The 21,365-nt window shown below is 42.7% G+C and overlaps 1 long non-coding RNA gene across 5 annotated transcripts in view; it reads left to right on the forward strand.

Moving 5' to 3' along the window:
• The window catches only part of LOC129695545 (uncharacterized), a 27,848-nt gene extending 12,071 nt beyond the window's left edge, over nucleotides 1-15,777 (forward strand). For 2 of the 5 annotated variants that reach the window (XR_008723183.1, XR_008723184.1), the window contains 2 exons: nucleotides 7,850-9,474; nucleotides 12,839-14,207. This is a non-coding gene — a long non-coding RNA (uncharacterized LOC129695545). Of the gene's footprint in view, nucleotides 1-7,849; nucleotides 9,475-12,838; nucleotides 14,208-14,267 lie in introns of those variants that run through there. The other 3 variants (XR_008723182.1, XR_008723185.1, XR_008723181.1) reach the window with 3 other exon arrangements.
• Nucleotides 15,778-21,365: the final 5,588 nt, after the last annotated feature.

Consider the following 21,365-nt stretch of genomic DNA (forward strand, 5'->3'; position numbering starts at 1 on the left):
CAACATAACCAAGCCACCTACCTTCATGTCCAAACATATACAACTGTGAAATTCTTAGGCCTTTCTATCTTTTGCACTCAGGAGAGGATCCAGATGAGGACATAAGATAAACGTTTGATGGCATTGGGCCTGTACTCGCTGGAGTTTAGGTGAAGAGTGACCTCATTGAGACTTACCGAACAGTGAAAAGGCCTGGATGGTGTGGATATGAAGAGGGTGTTTCCACTAGTGCAAGAGTCTAGGACAAGAGGCCATAGCTTCAGAATAAAAGGACATAACTTTACAAATTTATAAAGGAGTTGAGGAGTAATTTGTTTAGTCAGAGGGTGGTGAATCTGTGGAATTCATTGCCACAGAAGGTTACGGAGGCTAAGTCAATGGATATTTTTAAGCCAGAGACTGACATATACGAGTGTAAGGGGTTATGGGGAGAAGGCAGGAGAATAGGGTTGAGAGGGAATGTTAGATCAGCCATGACTGAATGGCGGAGTAGACTTGATGGGCTGAATGGCCCAATGCATCTTCTATAAATTATGAATCTATGAACATATGAATGATACAAGTCCATCTGAGGCATTCCGAAGGCCTCAAACATTTGGAGAAATAAGTTTGCGTTTTGACTGAAATTCATGTTGTCTTGCTCGTACACTTGGTATGCATAGAAGGGTGATAGGATCTTTAATGACCCCTGAATAAGACATGGATATAGTTGAATCCAAAACTTAGCAACACTAAAACCAAGGGAAGAAATGATCATGCAGAAAATAAAGTAGTTTTTAATGCCCCACCAAAAGGAATTTCCTAGATTGTTGTCATAGTACTATATAAGTTCATGTGTGCAGTTTCAGACAGCAGTAGTGAATATTAGTCACTATTTATGTTTCTTATACAGATGATTGCTGTAGCAGCATCAGCTCACTTTCACTTCATAGAAAACATCCCAGGAGTCTATAACAGATGACCAAAGATTTTGTGAAAAAAAGGCACTAAGGATCATAATTGAGAAAGGAAGATGTAGATGGGTAAAAGGTTTTAAAAGCGGCATCCCAGAACCTTAGCCTTAGGCAACAGATGGCCTGGAGTGGAAAGATACAAATAGGGAAGCATCAGAGGCCAGGATTTAGTGAGGGGCTTCAACCTAAATTGTGATGATTTGTGTGGCTCCTTCTGCCACACTGGTGAAGAATGATAAAATAAATTAGTACTTTTCAATCAATAACTCAAAAGAAAATAGAATAAAATAATTTTTAAAAGTCAATGTATTTTTGTTCTGTTTTCAGTAAATTATTTTGTGATTAACTGGAAAGAAAGCATGGAGATGGCCTGAATTACACTTGTCTCATTATGGTTGCCGCTAATTTTTCAACATGTTGAAAAATTAGCGATGACCAGAATGAACCTGCCATGGAGAGTAGCGAAAAATTTTGTGCCGTAGGTGAGTCGCCAGGAGATCCTAGTGGGTTGCCAGGAGGTCGAAGGTTCTCGTAGGTTCTCATAGGTTGTAGTCGGTGATGACCAGTGAATTTCATTGGCTCAGTGGGGGAAAGAAAACGTAAACAGTAGTTTTCAGAACTAAGGATAACCGACCAGCAATGTTAAATGTCCGCCGAGCTTCACAGCCGTGTAAATCTGGCTTCTTAATAGTTGTCTCCACTCCTTCTCCCTCTTTCTCCCCCCCCCTTCCCTCCCCCCTCTTTTAAAGGACTTACCATACACTGTGCTTTAGTCGTATTAATTACGGCGCCAACTTTCCTGTTCATCGCGGTGTGTGTCTGTATCACCTTGGCTTTGCACCGTGTGAATTTCACTCAGACAGCGCTCCCCCCACTTTTCCTGTCCCCCACCTGCATAATGGGCTGGTGAAGGAAGTGGTGTGTGTGGTTTGTGTGTGTTCCACTCTGACAGTCACCTTTCCAGTTGCCGGTTTTTAACGTGACTGCCGGCAACTTAACAGTCGCCTGAAAAATCGCCTAAGTGGGACAGGCCCATAACATAAACTATTAAATTGTAATTATTTCTCAAATGACTCTAGCTAATATTTTTTTAATTTACAACAGTACTGAACATGTTGAGAATGTTCTAATTAATGCACACTGTATTTTAAACATATAAGCATTGACATAAATCTGTGATGTAAAACAATAGGATGGAAAATATAGTTTTCATAACAAGACAGCAAGAACACATATGTACTGAAATGAAATAAACATAATTCCATTCTGAAATTGCTTTGGACTTTTCACATTTCTGCTCTAGTGACATTTTACTTCATATATGAACGGGAGTTCTTCATTGTGCAGTATTTCAACAGCTTCAGCAAAAGCCTTTACATCACCCACTCTTACTGATAAATGTCTTGGATGCTCAGTGAACAAGTGTGGAAAAAAGCTGCACCAAAGAAGGCAGAAGCTACGTCCTCTGGACTCGGCAGTGACGGATGATGCATGCACTTCTTCAAGTAATTCTTCTGTGGCCAGACCAAATAGATAGCGCATCTCTTTGTTCCAAATGCTACAGCAATGGAAAGGAGAGACGGCAAGGAATAGAATCGGTGTGGCATTTTGTTTCTGGTCATTAATCCAGGATGTCATAAAGGTGGCACAGTCATGCAGCTGGAAAGGCTGTTGTCTCACAGCATCAGACACTGTTCAATCCTGACCGTGGGTGCTGTATGTGTGAAGTTTGCACATTCTCCCTGTGATTGTGTGGGGTTCCTCTGGGTGTACGGGTTTCCTCCCACATCCCAAAGACGTGCAGGTTTGTAGATTAATTGGTCTCTGTGTACAGGGAATGGATGCAAAAACTGGGAATACATAGAACAAGTATGAGCAGGTGATCGATGGTCAGTGTGGATTTGGTGGGCCGACGGGCCTGTTTCCGTGCTGGACCACTCAATCAATGCCTCATGTCCAGATGAATTGAAAATAAAATTAAACTACAGATGCTGGAAAACTGAAACAAAAACAGAAAATGCAGGAAACACTGAGCAGGTCTGGCAGCATCTGGGGAAAAAGAACAGAGTTAATGTTTAAGGATGGATGGAAACCCTTTATCTGAACTGGAAAAGAGAGAAAACAAATGAGTTTTAAGTTACAAAGAAGGTGGGGAGGAGTGAGTAGAACTAAGGGAATATGGAGGAAGGAGGATCTTATAGAGAGGACTACAGAGGCTAGAATCAGAGAAAAAATAAGGAGGATCTTTGTAAGGCTCACAGTGATACTATGGAAGAAGTCCAGACCAAGTTAGAGGCTCAATTCAATCAAGCCGATGCCAGGCAAATGTATCAAATTCTGAATACTTTCACGACAGGGTGATCTCTGGCAATGCTGCATCTCTACCAGATAAGCTCAATGCATTATATGCACGTTTTGAAGCAAATAAAGTCCCATCAGTGCAAGAGCTCCCCATCCTTCACTGTCTCTGCCACTTATATCCCAGTGGCAGAGCTTAGATCTGCTTCCATGAAGGTAATCTCTCGGAAAGCTGTTGAGTCCTTATGGAGTCGTTGGATGGGTTCTGAAATTGTGCGCCAAGTAAATGGCCACAGTCTTCGCCAACATCCTGAGCTTTTCACTGCAACAGCCTTCTGTCTTCAATGAAGCCTCCAACATTTCAGTCACCAAGAAAAATAAAATGACCTCTGAATGGCTCGGACCCAGTTGTTGTTATATTGACCATAATGAAGAGCTTTGAAAGATTGATAATGGCCCACATTTGCACCAGCCTCCCTGACCAGCAGATGTCAGTCTGTCAGAATTGGTCAAAACTCTTCATCACCCTGACCCTCAACATGGTGCTCCTGAGGGTCGTGTGCTCAGTCTTCACCTGCTCTTCCCTCTCTGCACTTACAACCCTATGGTCAAAATATAATGCCAATCCGATCTTTAAGTTCACCGATGATACCCCGCTTGTCAGCTGAATTAACAACAATAATGAGACAAAGTACAGACAAAGATCATGCACTTTGTGTCATGGTGTCAGAACAACATTTTAACTCATTAATGTCAGCACGATGAAAGAATTGGTTGACCTAAAGAAGTGGGGGATAGGGTGTGTTGGGGTGAACACAACCTTCTCCTCATCAACGGGGCTGTAGAGACGGTTATCAACCTCGAGTTACTTGGCGTTCATATCATCAGCAAACTAACTTGATCCTTTCACATTGATGTGGTGATCAAGAACGTGCTTCAGTGTATTTACTTTCTGAGGCATCAGAGAAGTTTCAGCAGGTCCATGAGAATTCTCTCGAACTTCTACAGAAACGCTGTAGAAATATAGGATGCATCTCATCCTAGTATGGCTACTGCTTTGCTCTTGAACCATCAGAGAATGGAGAACATTGTCCAGTCCATCATAAGCTTATCACTTCCCTCCATCCAGTCCATCTTTACAATGCGTTGCATCCAAAAGACTGGAAATATCGGCAAGGATGACAGTAACTCTGGCCATTCCCTTTTCTCTCTTCTACCTATTGGGAGAAGGTACATGACCTTGAAAGCCCAGACAAACAGCCTTAAAAGAGCAGTTTCTTCCGGACAGAAAAAGAATCCTGAATCAATCACCTCTTTTTTACCCTCCTCCTGGTTTTGCTGACATGATGATGCTGATTACAATTTTTCAAACTACCAGTTATGATAGCAAAGGATTGGAGAATGACTAAAATTGTACCATTGCCTGCAAAGCAAAGGTGCTGAGCAAATTATTGGAATCCATGCTGAAGGAGAGATTAAACCTCCACTAAGAGAGACAAATTAATTAGGGATAATTGGCATGGATTTATTCAAGGAAGTTTGGACAAACTTGTTTGAACTTTTTGAGGAGGCAGCAAGTAGCACTGATGAGAGCAGTGTTTTTGATATTCGACATTGATTTTTGGAAACTTATTTTAAAGAAAACTTCATGGAATCTAAGAGAGAGTGTTAAATTCAATACAAAACCGGCAGGAAGAAAAGGATCAAGGCTAATGGGTGGTTTCGTGACTGCTATGGTTCACTGCACAATCTCTTGATTTTTGTAATATACATTAACCATTTCAATGAATGGGGAATGATAAAAGCATTTGCAGATGGTACAGATATTGGTCCTGTGTTTGAGAATGAAGGGAAACATGTTAAAACTGCTGGAAGTTATGGAACTTGAGCCATAGAATCACAGTCATACAACATGTTCTCAAGCCCATTCTTCCCAACTTTCCCACACCAACAAACATATCCCACCTACACAAGTACCACCTGTGACCTGAAAATCTGTAAACTGGTAGTCCATAATCATCAAATTTTATATTATCAAGATGTATGGATCTGGGGAGATGCAGTGAGCAGAGCAAGAAAGAGTAAAAAAGCCTTATTATAGATTCCATACTCCTGCTTCCATATCCTGATCATCTAGTTTCATCTCTGTGATAAATTAAATCCTCATTGCCAAAATAGAACCCTCGCAGTTGATTTATATATATATTGTGCAGCTCACTCTACTGGGTCCTAATATTGTGCCGACTTATTAATCAGTCAGTGGTAGCCATATTGTAAATTGCTCCTGCTAACCTTCCCACCAATCTAGTTTCAGTAAAAACATTGAATCAAACAACTAATCTGTATTTTATCAAAGCGCAATTACAGTTCAACTACTGTACCTATCCCACCGCGGGTTAGATCCTCGTATCTGCCTGATCAAGCCCTCTAGGCCTCGCTCAAACAGAGACACTCCAGAAGGTCACGCAGTCCCAAGCGTTCTCCCAGAAGATCAACACTGGACCTCATGGTAGCAGACTTTTATAGGTCCCGGACCTCGAGAGGCCGAACCACATGGTGGTGGTCTCTTAATAATCCAATTACAGATATCGATTAACCCCATACATAACAGACATTTCCCTAACCCAATAATACAGCAGCTTAATACATTGTATTCAATCAGGACTTCTCAAGGAAGCCAACTTAGAAACATTTACCCTGATCAAGAAACCCAGACAAGGCTCAATACCTCATCCAATCAACACTCGGCAAAGTAGAACTCTGTAACATTATTTACAATTATTTACAAGGTGCATGTCTGGTGTGCAGCCATCCAATTTATTCTATGCATTTTGTACCTAATTGACAGGGTCTGCAGATGTTCTTATTCTTTTCTTGCAACTTGTATCTAGGCTTTAGACACACTGGCACCACTCCGCAGCTTGTCCCAGCTCTGCAGAGAGCAATTCCAAATTGACCAAATCTCCCAGCAGCCCCGAAACTTTTACCCCTTTTTAAAGTCCTAGCCTCTCCAATTTGGCCAGGATTAACAATATCTTCAGATACTACATCCTGGATCATGGAATTTGGTTTCTTAAAATGTATGGATTGCTATTCTCTCCTTACCCTGAAAAAGTTAATAGACCATAGACACTAGGTGCAGGAGTAGCCCATTCGGCCTTTCGAGCCAGCACCGCCATTCAATGTGATCATGGCTGATCATCCCCAATCAGTAACCCATTCCTGCCTTCTCCCCATATCCCCTGACTGATATCTTTAAGAGCCCCATCTAGCTCTCTCTTGAAAGTATCCAGAGAACCATCCTCCACCGCCCTCCGAGGCAGAGAATTCCACACTCACAGCTCTGCGTGAAGAAGTGTTTCCTCATATCCGTTCTAAATGGCTTACCCCTTATTCTTAAACTGTGGCCCCTGGTTCTGGACTCCACCAACATATGGAACATGTTTCCGGCCTCTAGCATGTCCAAACCCTTTATAATCTTATATGTTTCAATAAGATCCCCTCTCTTCCTTCTAAATTCCAGAGTAGACAAGCCCAGCCACTCCATTCTCTCAGCATATAACAGTCCCTCCATCCCGGGAATTAACCTTGTAAACCTAGACTGCACTCCCTCAAAAGCAAGAATGACCTTCCTCAAATTAGGAGACCAAAACTGCACACAATACTCCAGGTGTGGTCTCACTAGGGCCCTGTATAACTGCAGAAGGACCTGAAAAGATATTTTCTTGCACATGTAGTTAGCCACCTAAATTGTTTTTTCTTTTATTTACTGGACATATCCACTATTTCTCTGCTAAATACCTTGGCATGTTTTGTTGGAAGAATATTACTGTATGAATATAAATTGTTGATGATGATAATTTCCTATATTATTCCCATGTTTCCCTTTTGACTCTCCATCTACTAATTATTTTCCTTCCATATCAATTTATCCAATGTGCAACACTTTAACTTTGTGAGTATTTAAAGTTTGTCTTCCATCTGTCTACCATTTACATAAGTGATCCAAACCCCATTGCAAATCCTCAGCTGAATCCTTGTAATTATTCATCTTTGAACAGTTGTCTTTCCTGGCAAGATATTTGTACATTCTCAGCAGCTCTCAAGCCAATCTTTTCCACATAGTTTATGCATAATCACAACCTGTTTTTATTCTATAAACTACATTTAATTTACAAAACCTATACTCAATAACTTTTCAATCAACACAAACTTTAATTGCTGGGAATTTATTTGTGGTTCAATGGAGAACAATGGTCTTCAGTCCATTATTGATGGATTGTTAATTTTATATCTCCATTTCTGCAAATCTGTTACCATGGTTCAGGCTGAAAACAATTTTGGCATAAACAATGCCTTCAATTTGAATTTTAAAAATAACTGTTGGCATTATTTTATTTTTCCTTCCACTGTTAAGCCAACTTGCATCTCCCAACTTTGCTCAAATCAGTTCAAACTCCCAGTTGATCTGTTTTTCACTCTGATGCTTCACTTATATAGCATTGCATTTTAAAGGTAGGCTCAATGTTGTATTCAGTTTTAGAACTGGTCCCATTTAAGAACTGAATTATTCAATCTATTTTTCTGTGCCATTACAGATGCTCTTCTGCAATAAGTCGTGACATTTTTTTAAATTCATATAAAGAATGTGGCAGCATTCAAGTACCCATCCCATGAGAAGATGTGCAGAGAGATGCCTTCTTGAGCTGCTGCTGTCTTTGCGGTGTGAGTATAACCACAATGTTGTTCAGGAGAGAGTTCCAAGACTTTGACCCACCAATATTGGAGGTACAGTGCTACATTTCCAGGTCATATCTTCTGAGATCCTCTAATGATAATGCAAGGGATCCTCTGTAATAAATCATTGGTGGCATGGCCTTAAGTCAAGTCAAGTCAAGTCAAGTCTATTTGTCACATACACATACGAGATGTGCAGTGAAATGAAAGTGGCAATGCTCGCGGGCTTTTGTGCAAAAGACAAACCAAACAACCAAACAAATTATGAACACAATCATAACACACATATTTTACATGATAAATAATGGAAGGAAAAACGTTCAGTAGAGTTAGTCCCTGGTGAGATAGGCGTTTACAGTCCGAATGGCCTCTGGGAAGAAACTCCTTCTCAACCTCTCCGCTCTCACCGCATGGCAACGGAGGCATTTGCCTGACCATAGCAGCTGGAACAGTCTGCTGCAGGGGTGGAAAGGGTCTCCCATGATTTTATTTGTTCTGGAGTTGCACCTCCTGTTGTATAGTTCCTGCAGGGGGGCGAGTGAAGTTCCCATAGTGCGTTTGGCCGAACGCACTACTCTCTGCAGAGTCTTCTTGTCCTTGGCAGAGCAATTCCCAAACCAGATGGTAATATTTCCGGACAAGATGTTTTCCACCGCCGCTGCGTAGAAGCACTGGAGGATCCTCGGAGACACTCTGAATTTCCTCAATTGCCTGAGGTGGTAAAGGCGCTGCCTTGCCTTACTCATGAGTGCTGAGGCGTGTGATGCCCATGTCATATCCTCGGAGATGTGGACTCCCAGATATTTAAAACAGTTCACCCTATCCCCAGGATCCCCATTTATCCTCAATGGAGTGTACGTCCTCGGATGATGTGCCCTCCTAAAGTCCATGATCAGCTCCTTCGTTTTTTTGATGTTCAAGAGGAGGCTGTTATCCTGGCACCAGAGTGCTAGATCAGCCACCTCCTACCGGTAGGCCTTCTCGTCGTTGTCTGAGATCAGGCCCACCACCACAGTGTCATCAGCAAACTTAATTATTGAGTTGGAGCTAAACCTAGCCACACAGTCATGTGTGTACATGGAGTACAATAGGGGGCTGAGGACGCAACCCTGGGGCGATCCTGTGCTTAGGGTGAGGGACTTCGATGTATTTCCTCCCATCTTGACTACCTGGGGCCTGGCGGTGAGAAAGTCCAGGACCCAGGCACACAGGGAGATGTTGAGCCTCAATTCCATTAGCTTCCCGGCCAGTCTGGTAGGGACTATCGTGTTGAAGGCTGAACTGTAGTCTATGAACAGCATCCTCACGTAGCCCCCCTTCTGGCTGTCCAGATGGGAGAGAGCGGTGTGTGCAAGACCTGGGGGAGACCGCATCGTCCGTGGATCTGTTCGGACGATATGCGAACTGCAACGGGTCCATGTTCCGAGGGAGGAAGGCGCAGATGTGATTCTTCACCAGCCTCTCAAAGCATTTCATGACTACCGAGGTAAGGGCCACCGGACGGTAGTCATTCAGACAGGCTGGGGAGGCATTTTTTGGTACCTTATACAATGTCAGTGGCTTCCTTGTCGGAATGAGTTGAGCTAATAAATGTCTGATCACTTTGACTGCCAGATAATTCATGTCCTTTGATATATCTAGAACTCTCTCAGATTGTAAAAACAACAAAACAAGTTTTTCAAAAAAAAAGAGGAAAATATATTTAAAAACAAGGGAATAAGAAACTGAGTAAACTCATTCAACTCAAGAATAAATAAAAGACCTTTAAAAGACCTAAGCTCTTAAATATGTTTTTAATCTAAAGAATTAATTGCAAATGTAAAAACAAAAGCAGAATGTTTTCACACTAAGAATCTAAAACTTTTAAAATCAACAACCTGAGACTCTCACAATTATTCGTTTCCTTTCAAAATAAGAGAGAAAATAAATTTACCGCTCTGTTTTTGTGCAAGGTTTTCCAAAGAATGAGAAACGGGAGCGCAGGACATTCTGTTCAAATTGCTGCTCAACAAGGACCCAGTCTTGAATGGCTGGTGGCAAGTTCTGGGTTTTCACATTGGCTTGTGCATGTGAATGAGGAATGTGCTGTCATTTACAGTGGGTAATGTTGGCAGCTACAGCCACGAAAACAGTTGGGATTCATCTTCTTGCACTTAACCATTTTGAAAACAACTTCACAGTGACAACCTGACCTTGGGCAGCCAGTAATAAGAACAACTTCTTGCTTCTCTCTGTTATTTAGATATAAACATTTTATAAACATACAAAATATTTTTAGCAAGCGTGACCCATATCGGTTCAGAAATCTAGAAATCTTGTTGATGGTTAGTACTGGCAAAATTTCTTGGAAACATCATGGGCTTTTTTTGCATATGTTCTTTATGGATGGTACAAAAAGGGGACTCAGGAACTTTTATGACTTTATAGCTCAGCGTCTCATAGTGAAAGCATACACATTTAGTATCACCATCAATTTTCTACATTATTGAGTAATTTATTATTTGAGCTATATTGAGTGTTTTCCAGTAACATAAAATAATTAGATTTATTGAAGACCTTCTGTAGAGATGCTACCTCACAATGCCAGAGGCCATGGTTCATTCCTGACCTTGGGTGATATCTGTGTGGAGTTTGCATGTTTTCCCTGTGATGAGAAACATGCAAAGCCCTTGTTTCCTGCAATGTCCCAAAGATGTGTGGTTAACAGATTAACTGGTGGTCATAAGTTTCCCCCTCTGAAAGAGAATGGTAGAATCAAGGGAGAGTGTAAGTTGGTGAGAATGCAGGAATAACAAAAAAAATAGGATTAATGTAGGATTAGTGTAAATGAATGGTTGGCATGTAATTGGTTGGCCAAAGGACTGGTAACCATGCTCTATATCTATGACTATAAAACTGGATGACCAGAGGTATAACTACCTGCAAGTAGTGTCTCTCAATGTAATTTTGGAAGGTGCTGTCGTGATATTGAAATCAGTGCTCATCAGTTCAAGCCTTCATTTAAGACCAACTTTATCTCTTTCTATAAAACTAAGAGATGAGAACGATATCTTCAAAATGCTCTCACACTGATGCTTCTACAACTTATTTACAAACATTCCCTTTGAATCTCGAGATACAATTCTGTTCCTCCATCAGAACTATCTGAGTTCTGGCTCAAAAATCACTCCTGAATGCACTTTCAATATTTTATCCTCTCAATGCCTTTCACACTGAAGCAATCCCAGTTAATACTGGGGAAGTTGAAGTGGCCTACTAGCCTAACCCCATTACTCATACATCATCCTGTGGTTTACCTCTGTATCTGCTCTTCAGTCTCTTGCTGACTGTTAGGGAGGCCTGAAGTGCACCTCCAGCTAAGTGATCATCCCCATTTTGTTCCCATGCATGGGTTTTGGTTTAAGTTTATTATTGTCACGTGCACCGAGGTACAGGGAATAACGTTGTTTTGCTTACTATTCAAACAGATCAGATATTCTATGCATAAATACAATCATGTCAAACTCAAGCATAATAGATGGAGCAAAAGGGAAGATGCAGAGTACAGAATATATTTCTGCCCATATAGTCACATTTCAAGAACCTTTTGTGGTATCCTCCCTCATTACTGCAATCATGGATTCGTTCATCAATGGTGTAATGCCACCTATTCCTTCTCCATCCCTTCTCCATTGCACCTGGAGTCATAAAGTCAGAGCGAGATACAGAGTATAGCAGCCCCATCACACTAACAATTAACTACCTCTTTTGCATTAATCCTACATGAATCCAATTGTGTTCTCCCTACATTCTCATGGACTCCGCAAGATTCTACCACTCACCTACAAAATAGAGGTGATTGAACGTGGTCAATTAGTCTACCGACCTGGGCGTCTTTTGGATGTGGGGGGAAAGTAGGGCACCTGAAGGAAACCCACACAGTCACAGTGAGCACAAACTCCAAATAGACAGCACTGCCTCACAGCACCAGGATTGAATCCAGGTCTTTGGTGCCATGAGACATTGGCTCTATTAGCTGTACCACTATGGTGGCCAAGGCGTTAAAGTCTGTAGTTATTCTTATAGACTAGCATTACTGGACTGATTTTGTTTCCCTTCTATTTACTTTACTGCACCTTACCCACAGTCCCGTCCAAATGAGCTGATAATTAAGGCAATCGTGGTTAGTGACTGAAGTGGGTAGATCATGCCACTTTTTGCTCGTTACACATTTTCAGCACTGTTGTGCTGTTTCCGAAACATCAAGGACTTCTGTCAAAGCCTTTACCCTATGGGAAGGTAGTGAGAGGACAAGGACAACAAAGAAGCACTTATCTGAGGTTAATTCAAGAAATCTGTTCAGGCAAACTGAATAGCAGAGACTCCAGGTAAATCATGTTCTAAAGCAAATCTTGATCCAATTCAGTGAAAGGTTAAACCAATGGAATATAGTACATGGCTCAGTAAAATAACAGTGCAGTGTTGTTTTTTTAACTTTCTCATTATTACGTGGGCTGGTTGAAATTAAGGTAATGAGAGGTGAAATTTTCTGGAATGGTTACTTTATGTTCATTTACTGACTATGCATTAAAGCAATTTAACAATTAATCTCTCGCCTTTATCCGTTAAAATGTAAATGAAATACACATGAAGGTCTTGATATTGCATTTCATAAAACAAAGGGGGCTTTATTGTCACGCTCGTACAACTAGATACTGAACAAGTCAAACAAGCTCCAGATTGTAAAGGCCATTAGATTGCTACAGAATAAATAAGTGAAACAGAATCTGGAGATTTTGGGGAATAGCCTGAGATTTGTAACTGGGTTTCTATGACAGATTATACTGACATTTTATATTTGTTTTGAACAGAAGATTTTATCCACTTTTCGAAGGGTAAAGAAACTGCATCCTTATGTTCAACGGAAGAGAGAGCATTATTCTGTCACTAATCTGTGCTCCAATTCACACGGGAGCTCTCGATGTTATATAATGGTTATATAAGCCGGAAATATCCTCTGCTTCATGTCGCAAATGTATTTCTTACTTTATTGAATGCAAAAGATTAACCACCCTCCTCCTGAAAATAAAAACCTAAACAAATTGTTTCATGTTGAGATGGACTGATGTGGAACGGCAAAAAGGCCAAAACATTAGGGGCATGCAACAGCAACGACAAGCTAGACCCAAGAATATTGTGAATCTTTCATACACTTTGCGCTCTAGAAGCTCTCCTTTGTCTGATCTTGATAAATGATGAGTACCACAGCGGTGATGAGGGATGGAAGATGCATGTGAAAGATCCTGATTCAGCAATTAGACTACAAATGAGACAGTTTGACATTTCGAATGGTATCCCTTTCTTTGACAAAGTCGAGGACAAAATTAGGTAATTACTTGTATGGTTTTATTTAAAGCCCTGTAGTCAAACTGCTTCTTAATGAGCTGTTAGTTCCTTATGTTTAACCCCTTTTTAATTGTGATTTCAAAGCAAACTTTGTTAAATATGATAGGTGAGAAAATTGCATCCTGGCATTTTCTTTTGCTAAATATATATAAAATCGAATCAGAGGAACAAACTAGGCCAGGTTGACTTGATTAAACCCATCTCTTTCCATCAGCTATAATTATCCTATACGAGTAAAAAAAAATCAGGCTGCATGAGGTAAATGTTTTAAGAAACTTGACTCCACAGCACAAACTTGCTATTGGTTCACTCCCAACCTGCATTACTCATAATCCCCTAGGGGTGACTTTGAGAAATGGCTACACACTTCGTGGAGAGAAGTTAAGGCAATGTTCTTAGGTTAGGAAATGATTCTGGCGTTGTGCTTGTTCGGTGTTACTGCTATCTCAAGGCGATTGGTGTTAAACCTGTAGGTTTGAAATTCAAACGCACAGCCAAATTTTTCATGAGAATTTCATTCAAATTGTTCTAAAACTAATGCACGTCCTGGTATGCATAGCGCATAAAATGACTTGAAATCATCTGGTTCCATGTACATGGCCCACAGAGCAAGTGGAGTACACATGCCCCTGCCATGACGCTGTGCAATGCACAAATGGTGCCACTTCTGTGAAATGTATTCATGAATCTGTAATTAACACCCAGTGTGAATTAATACAGGGAAGAAGGCAGTGCTTGACTCTTCACAAGCCATTTAAAGGGATCATTGTTTGTGTATTTGTTCAGGATTCATTTGGGGGAAGAATGCATTGGGTTTTACAAGGCTGAAGGCAATAGATTGATGACTTAGAATGCATTGGATGATCGCTGAATAAGATTTCCATTTTATTGCAGCATCGAAGTTTGCCTGCCTTGAGAGGCTAGTTCTGGAACGCCTTAAATCCAGTCTACCAAGCTGCCTTGACCCACTGCAGCTTGCATACGGCCACAAAAGATCCACGGGCCTGGCCCTACATTCATCCCTGGAACACCTAGATATGAGAGACACCTACGTCAGATTCCTATTCATAGACTAGCTCTGCCTTTAACACCATTTTCCTATCCAAGCTCATCACCAAACTCGCAGCACTTGGAATCAGCACAAATCTCTGCAAATGGATTCTCAACTCTTTGACCATCAGACTCCAATTAGTAAGGACAGGGGACAAATAATCCTCTATGATAATCCTCAACACTGGTGCTCTGCAAGGCTGCGTTCTCAGCCCCCTTCTTTACTCTTTGTAGAGCCGTGAATTGCAATCATGTACCAATCTAATTCAATTTACAAATTCACGGACAACACCAACATTGTGGGCCGAATATCAAATAATGGTGAGACAGAGTACAGGAAGGAGATTGAGAACCTCATGACCTGGTGTCAAGACAATAACCTTTCTCTCAATGTCAGCAAGACCAAAGGAGATAGTGATCGACTTCATGAAGCGAAGCATGTTGATGATGAAACACTGTGGATGGCTCGATTGTAATCATGTATTGTCTTGCTGCTGAATGTTTTCACTGTACGTCGGTACACGTGGCAATAAACTAAACTCAAACTCACCAGGCAGCCTGCATGACCAGGAGCAAGAGGAAAGGGTCAGAGGCAAGATTAGTTCACCAAGCAAATCCATAGGAAGAGCACAAGTGCCTTGGCCAAAAACCTCTTCAGGCAACTGTGCTCCAAGATCTGGCAGCCTGCTATCTGAAGAGCAAGTCATAGAATCCCAACTTGCCCACACCAACCAACATGTTCCATCTACATTACTTCCACCTGCCTGTGTTTGGCCCATATCCCTCTAAACCTATCATATCCATGTACCTGTCTAAATGTTTCTTAAATGTTGCAATAGTACCTGCCTCAGCTACCTCCTCCGACAGCTCGTTCCATATACCCATCATCCTTTGTGTAAAAATGTTACCCCTTCAGGCTCCTATTAAATTTCAGAGGTCATGTCATAAGTGATAGGAGTAGAATTTCCCCAATCTATTCCACTCACAATTATGTACACCTCCCAGGGTATTTAAGGAAGTGGCTCTAGAAATTGTGGATGCATTGGTGATAATTTTCCAACGTTCTATTTACTTAGGATCAATTCCTGTGGATTGGAGGGTAACTAATGTTATCCCACTTTTTAAGAAAGGCGGGAGAGAGAAAACAGGGAATTATAGACCAGTTAGCCTGACATTGGTGGTGGGGAAGATGCTGGAGTCAATTATAAAAGTTGAGATAGCCGAACATTTGGTTAGCAGTAACAGGATCGGTCCGAGTCAGCATGGATTTACAAAGGGAAAATCATGCTTGACTAATCATCTGGAATTTTTTGAAGATGTAACTAGGAAAATGGACATGGGTGAGTCAGTGGATGTAACATATATATATATATATATATATATATATATATATATATATATATATATATATATATATATATATATACACATATAACAATTACAGCACAGAAACAGGCCATCTCGGCCCTACAAGTCCGTGCCGAACAATTATTTTCCCTTAGTCCCACATGCCTGCACTCATACCATAACCCTCCATTCCCTTCTCATCCATATGCCTATCCAATTTATTTTTAAATGATACCAACAAACCTGCCTCCACCACTTCCACTGGAAGCTCATTCCACACCGCTACCACTCTCTGAGTAAAGAAGTTCCCCCTCATGTTACCCCTAAACTTCTGTCCCTTAATCTGAAGTCATGTCCTCTTGTTTGAATCTTCCCTATTCTCAAAGGGAAAAGCTGATCCACATCAACTCTGTCTATCCCTCTCATCATTTTAAAGACCCCTATCCAAGTCCCCCCTTAACCTTCTGCGCTCCAAAGAATAAAGACCTAACTTATTCAACCTTTCTCTGTAACTTAGTTGTTGAAACCCAGGCAACATTCTAGTAAATCTCCTCTGTACTCTCTCTATTTTGGTGACGTCCTTCCTATAATTGGGCGACCAAAATTGTACACCATACTCCAGATTTGGTCTCACCAATGCCTTGTACAATTTTAACATTACATCCCAGCTTCTATACTCAATGCTCTGATTTAGAAAGGCTAGCACACCAAAAGCTTTCTTTACCACCCTGTCTATATGAGATTCCACCTTCAACCTGGACTTTCAGAAAGCATTTGATAAGGTCCCACACAGGAGATTAGTGGGCAAAATTAGGGCACATGGTATTGGGGGTAGAGTGCTGTCATGGATAGAGAAGTGGTTGGCAGACAGGAAACACATAGTAGGGATTAACGGGTCCCTTTGAGGAATCGAATATAGGAGCAAAGAGGTCCTTCTGCAGTTGTACAGAGCCCTAGTGAGACCACACCTGGAGTATTGTGTACAGATTTGGTCCCCTAATTTGAGGAAGGACATTCGTGCTATTGAGGGGGTGCAGCGTAGGACTACAAGGTTAATTCCCTGGATGGTGGGACTGTCATATGCTGAGAGATTGGAGCAGCTGGGTTTGTACACTCTGGAGTTTAGAAGGATGAGAGGATATCTCATTGGAACATATAAGATTGTTAAGGGTTTGGACACGCTAGAGACAGGAAACATGTTCCTGATGTTGGGGGAGTCCAGAACCAGTGGCCACACTTAAGAATATGGAGTAAGCCATTTAGACCAGATACGAGGAAACGTGTTTTCTCACAGAGAGTGGTGAGTCTGTGGAATTCTCTGCCTCAGAAGGCGTGGAGACGGGTTCTCTTGATACTTTCAAGAGAGAGCTAGATAGGGCTCTTAAAAAGAGCGGAGTCAGGGAATATGGGGAGAAGGCAGGAACGGGGTACTGATTGAGGATGATCAGCCATGATCACATTGAATGGCGGTGCTGGTTCGAAGGGCCAAATGGTCTACTCCTGCACCTATTATCTATTGTCTATTGTCCATAAGAACATCCCCTCATCCTCCTGCGCTCCAAGGAATAGAGGCCTATCCTGCTCAACCTCTCCCTGTAAATCAGTCCAAGTTCAAGTTCAAGCGAGTTTATTGTCATGTGTCCCTGTATAGGACAATGGAATTCTTGCTTTGCTTCAGCACACAGAACATAGTAGGCATTTACTACAGATCAGATAAGTGTGTACATATACCATCATATATATATATATATATATATATATATATATATACACATGAATAAATAAACTGATAAAGTGCAAATAACAGAAAATGGTTATTAATAATCAGAGTTTTGGCCTAGCCAGGTTTAATAGCCTGATGGCTGTGGGGAAGTAGCTATTCCTGAACCTGGTTGTTGCAGTCTTCAGGCTCCTGTACCTTCTACCTGAAGGTAGCAGGGAGATGAGTGTGTGGCCAGGATGGTGTGGGTCTTTGATGATACTGCCAGCCTTTTTGAGGCAGTGACTGCGATAAATCCCCTCGATGGAAGGAAGGTCAGAGCCGATGATGGACTGGGCAGTGTTCACTACTTTTTGTAGTCTTTTCCTCTCCAGGGCGCTCAAATTGCCGAACCAAGCCAGGATGCAACCGGTCAGCATGCTCTCTACTGTGCACCTATAGAAGTTAGAGAGAGTCCTCCTTGAAAAACCGACTCTCCGTAATCTTCTCAGGAAGTAGAGGCGCTGATGAGCTTTCTTGATAATTGCATTAGTGTTCTCGGACCAGGAAAGATCTTCGGAGACGTGCACGCCCAGGAATTTGAAGCTCTTGACCCTTTCAACCATCGGCCCGTTGATATAAATGGGGTTGTGGGTCCCCCTCCTACTCCACAATCAGTTCCTTGGTTTTGCTGGTGTTGAGGGCCAGGTTATTGCACTGGCACCATATGGACAGTTGCTCAATCTCTTCTCTATACTCTGCCTCATCCCCATCAGTGATACGCCCCACAACAGTGGTGTCGTCAGCGAACTTGATGATGGAGTTCGCACTGTGATTGGCTACGCAGTCATGAGTATAGAGTGGGTACAGCAGGGGGCTGAGCATGCAGCGTTGAGGTGCTCCCGTGCTGATTGTTATCGAGGCTGACACATTTCCACCAATACGAACAGACTGTGGTCCGTGAATGAAGAAGTTGAGGATCCAATTGCAGAGGGATGCGCAGAGACCCAGTTCTGCGAGTTTGGTGACCAGCTGGGAGGGGATGATTGTGTTAAATGCCGAGCTGTAATCGATGAATAACAGCCTGACATATGAGTTTTTGTTGTCCAAGTGGACCAAAGCGGAGTGGAGGGCCAGCGAGATCGCATCCACCGTTGATCTGTTTTGGCGGTACGCGAACTGCAGTGAGTCCAGGTTTTTGTCGAGGTAGGAGTTGATTTGCTCCATGATCAGCCTCTCAAAGCACTTCATCATCACCGGCGTTAGTGCCACAGGTCGATAGTCATTGAGGCACGTCACCTTACTCTTCTTGGGCACCGGTATAATTGATGCCCTTTTAAAGCAGATGGGGACCTCAGACCTCAGAAGTGAGAGGTTGAAAATGTCCGTAAAAACTCCAGCCAGTTGGTCCGCACAGGTTTTTAGAACACGACCGGGTATACCATCAGGTCCAGGCGCTTTTCGGGGGTTCACCCCTCTGAAGGATTTTCTGACATCGGCCTCTGTGACTGAGACTGAAATGCCATCACAGCGAATGGGGGATCGGGAAGGCACATCTGTATTCTCCCTATCAAAGCGTGCGCAAAACGCATTGAGCTCGTCAGGCAGTGATGTTTCGCCGACATTCAAGCTGCCTCCTGGTTTCGCCTTGTAGGAGGTGATTGCATTTAGGCCCCGCCACAGCTGCTGAACATCTGTTTCATCCTCCAGTTTGGAGCAGAAGTCCCTTTTGGCCTTTTTGATGGCCTTACCAAGGTCATATCTGGATTTCATGTAGGCCACTGTGTCATTGGTCTGTGTCAAAGTGAATGCCCTGTGTCTGGTCTTTAGAAGAGTGCGGATCTCAAAGTTCATCCAAGGTTTCTGATTGGGAAACACTCGGAAGGTTTTTGTAGGGATGCAGTCCTCCACACATTTCTTTACGAAGTCTGTAACGACTGTGGCGTATTCGATCAAGTCCGTTGCCGAGTCCTTGAACAATGCCCAGTCTACAGACTCCAAACAGTCCTGGAGTTGTTCCTCTGCCCCCTCATTGAAACATACAGAATAGTGAAAGGCTTGGATAGAGTGGATGTGGATAGGATGTTTCCACTAGTGGGAGAATCTAGGACGAAAGGTCATAGCCTCAGATTTATAGGACGTTCATTTGGGATGGAGATGAGCAGAAATATCTTTCATCAGAGGGTGGTGAATCTGTGGAATTCTTTGCCATAGAAGGCTGTGGAGGCTGTCAGTGGATATTTTTAAGACAGAGATAGATAGATTCTTGATTACTAAAGGTGTCAAAGGTTATGGGGAGAAGGCAGGAGAATGGGGCGAGGAGGGAGAGATAGATCAGCCATGATTAAACGGTGGAGTAGACTTGACCACATGAACTGAAGTCGATTGAAAGGCTAAGAATCTCTAAGACAGTGGTGATTTCAGTTTCCATTCTCACGTGAAATTCCAGCCACATGCCTACATGCAACCTGCTTTGTATCAGAGATGGAGGTCACCATTACCCAGAGTTCTTTGGGGACCAATTAATTCAATGTAGCTTTCGTTGATAAACGATGTATCCAAATTTACAATTCTTCATGGCACATGAATACAATACAATACAATATATTTATTCAATGTCATTTGACCCTCAGTGAGGCTCAAACAAACTCTGTTTCTACAGCCATACAAACAAAACAATTCCTACAAGACACGCAAACAATTCAATTCACACAAACATCCATCACAGTGAATCTCCTCCTCACTGTGATGGAAGGCAAAGTCTTTTCTCTCCCCTGTGCACCATTTTTCTCCCGATATTGAAGCCCCAGGTGGGCGATGGTAAGTCTCACGGCCATTAAAGTGACGCCGGGCGATGTACTGCCCCGCTCCAGGTCTAAATGTCTCAAAGGTGGAGCCCCCGGCGGGCGTTGGAATATCCCGTGACCATTGAAGCCGCGCCGGGCGATGTAAGGCCCGCTCCGGATCATTCCAACCCCAAGACACAGGTGGGAAAAGTTGCGTTGCGGAGCTCCGAACAGCCGTCTCCACCAGGCACGCACGAGCTCCCAATGTCCCGTCCACCGGGCCTGTGGCTGGAGCCTCCGAGCTCCGGAGTCGGGCCACAGCAGTGAGCCACCACCGCTCCCCACGCTCCGAGGCCGGCCAGCCCCACGATGGTAAGTCCGCAGCTCCGCAGGCTCCGCGACTGGAGCCCCCAGGTCATTCTGGTTGGAGGCCGCTCCACGGTGCTAGGACCCAAGGACAACGGAGACCCGACAGGGAAAAGGTCGGGTCTTCCGTGCAGGGAAGAGATGACCACCCAGCAGAGACCAGCAGGCAAAGGGATCTAAACACAAAGTGCTGGATAACTCTGTTGGCCAGGCAGCATCTGTGGATGGATTGGACAAGCAACATTTCATCTTGGGACTCTTCTTAAAACTGCATCTGCATTACCTTGTGTCTCCAGGTACACGGATCTTCCAGGATTATAAGGTTATGGAAATGTAATGGAACGATAGGTGGTAGTCATTTCCCACTGCAGGTTCTCTCATTTTGGTTCTCTACCATCATGCTCTGAATGCACAGATGGTGCCTCGCCATCAATAGCAGTACCTCACGGGTAGCACGCTGAGAGGTTTGCATGCCAATACTTCTGTGCCCGCTGCAATTCAAACATTATTTTCTGGATGAACAAATTGACATTCGGAGGATGGCCTCCCACCCAGGCCCCTTTTCATGTTGAATGGCACAAAGATAGATGAAAAAACTTGGCGTCTGGCATTTAATACAGATTGCCATTGAAACATTGAGGCTCTGACCAATGAGTCACACACACACACACAACTTCGTCGTCATCATAATCCTCAGGTGAGCACATCAAGTGGGATTAAGAAAGGAGTCTCATCCTTCAGTGT

This window comes from Leucoraja erinacea, chromosome 3 (assembly GCF_028641065.1).
Source record: "Leucoraja erinacea ecotype New England chromosome 3, Leri_hhj_1, whole genome shotgun sequence".
In the NCBI taxonomy this organism is placed as follows: Eukaryota; Metazoa; Chordata; class Chondrichthyes; order Rajiformes; family Rajidae; genus Leucoraja; species Leucoraja erinaceus.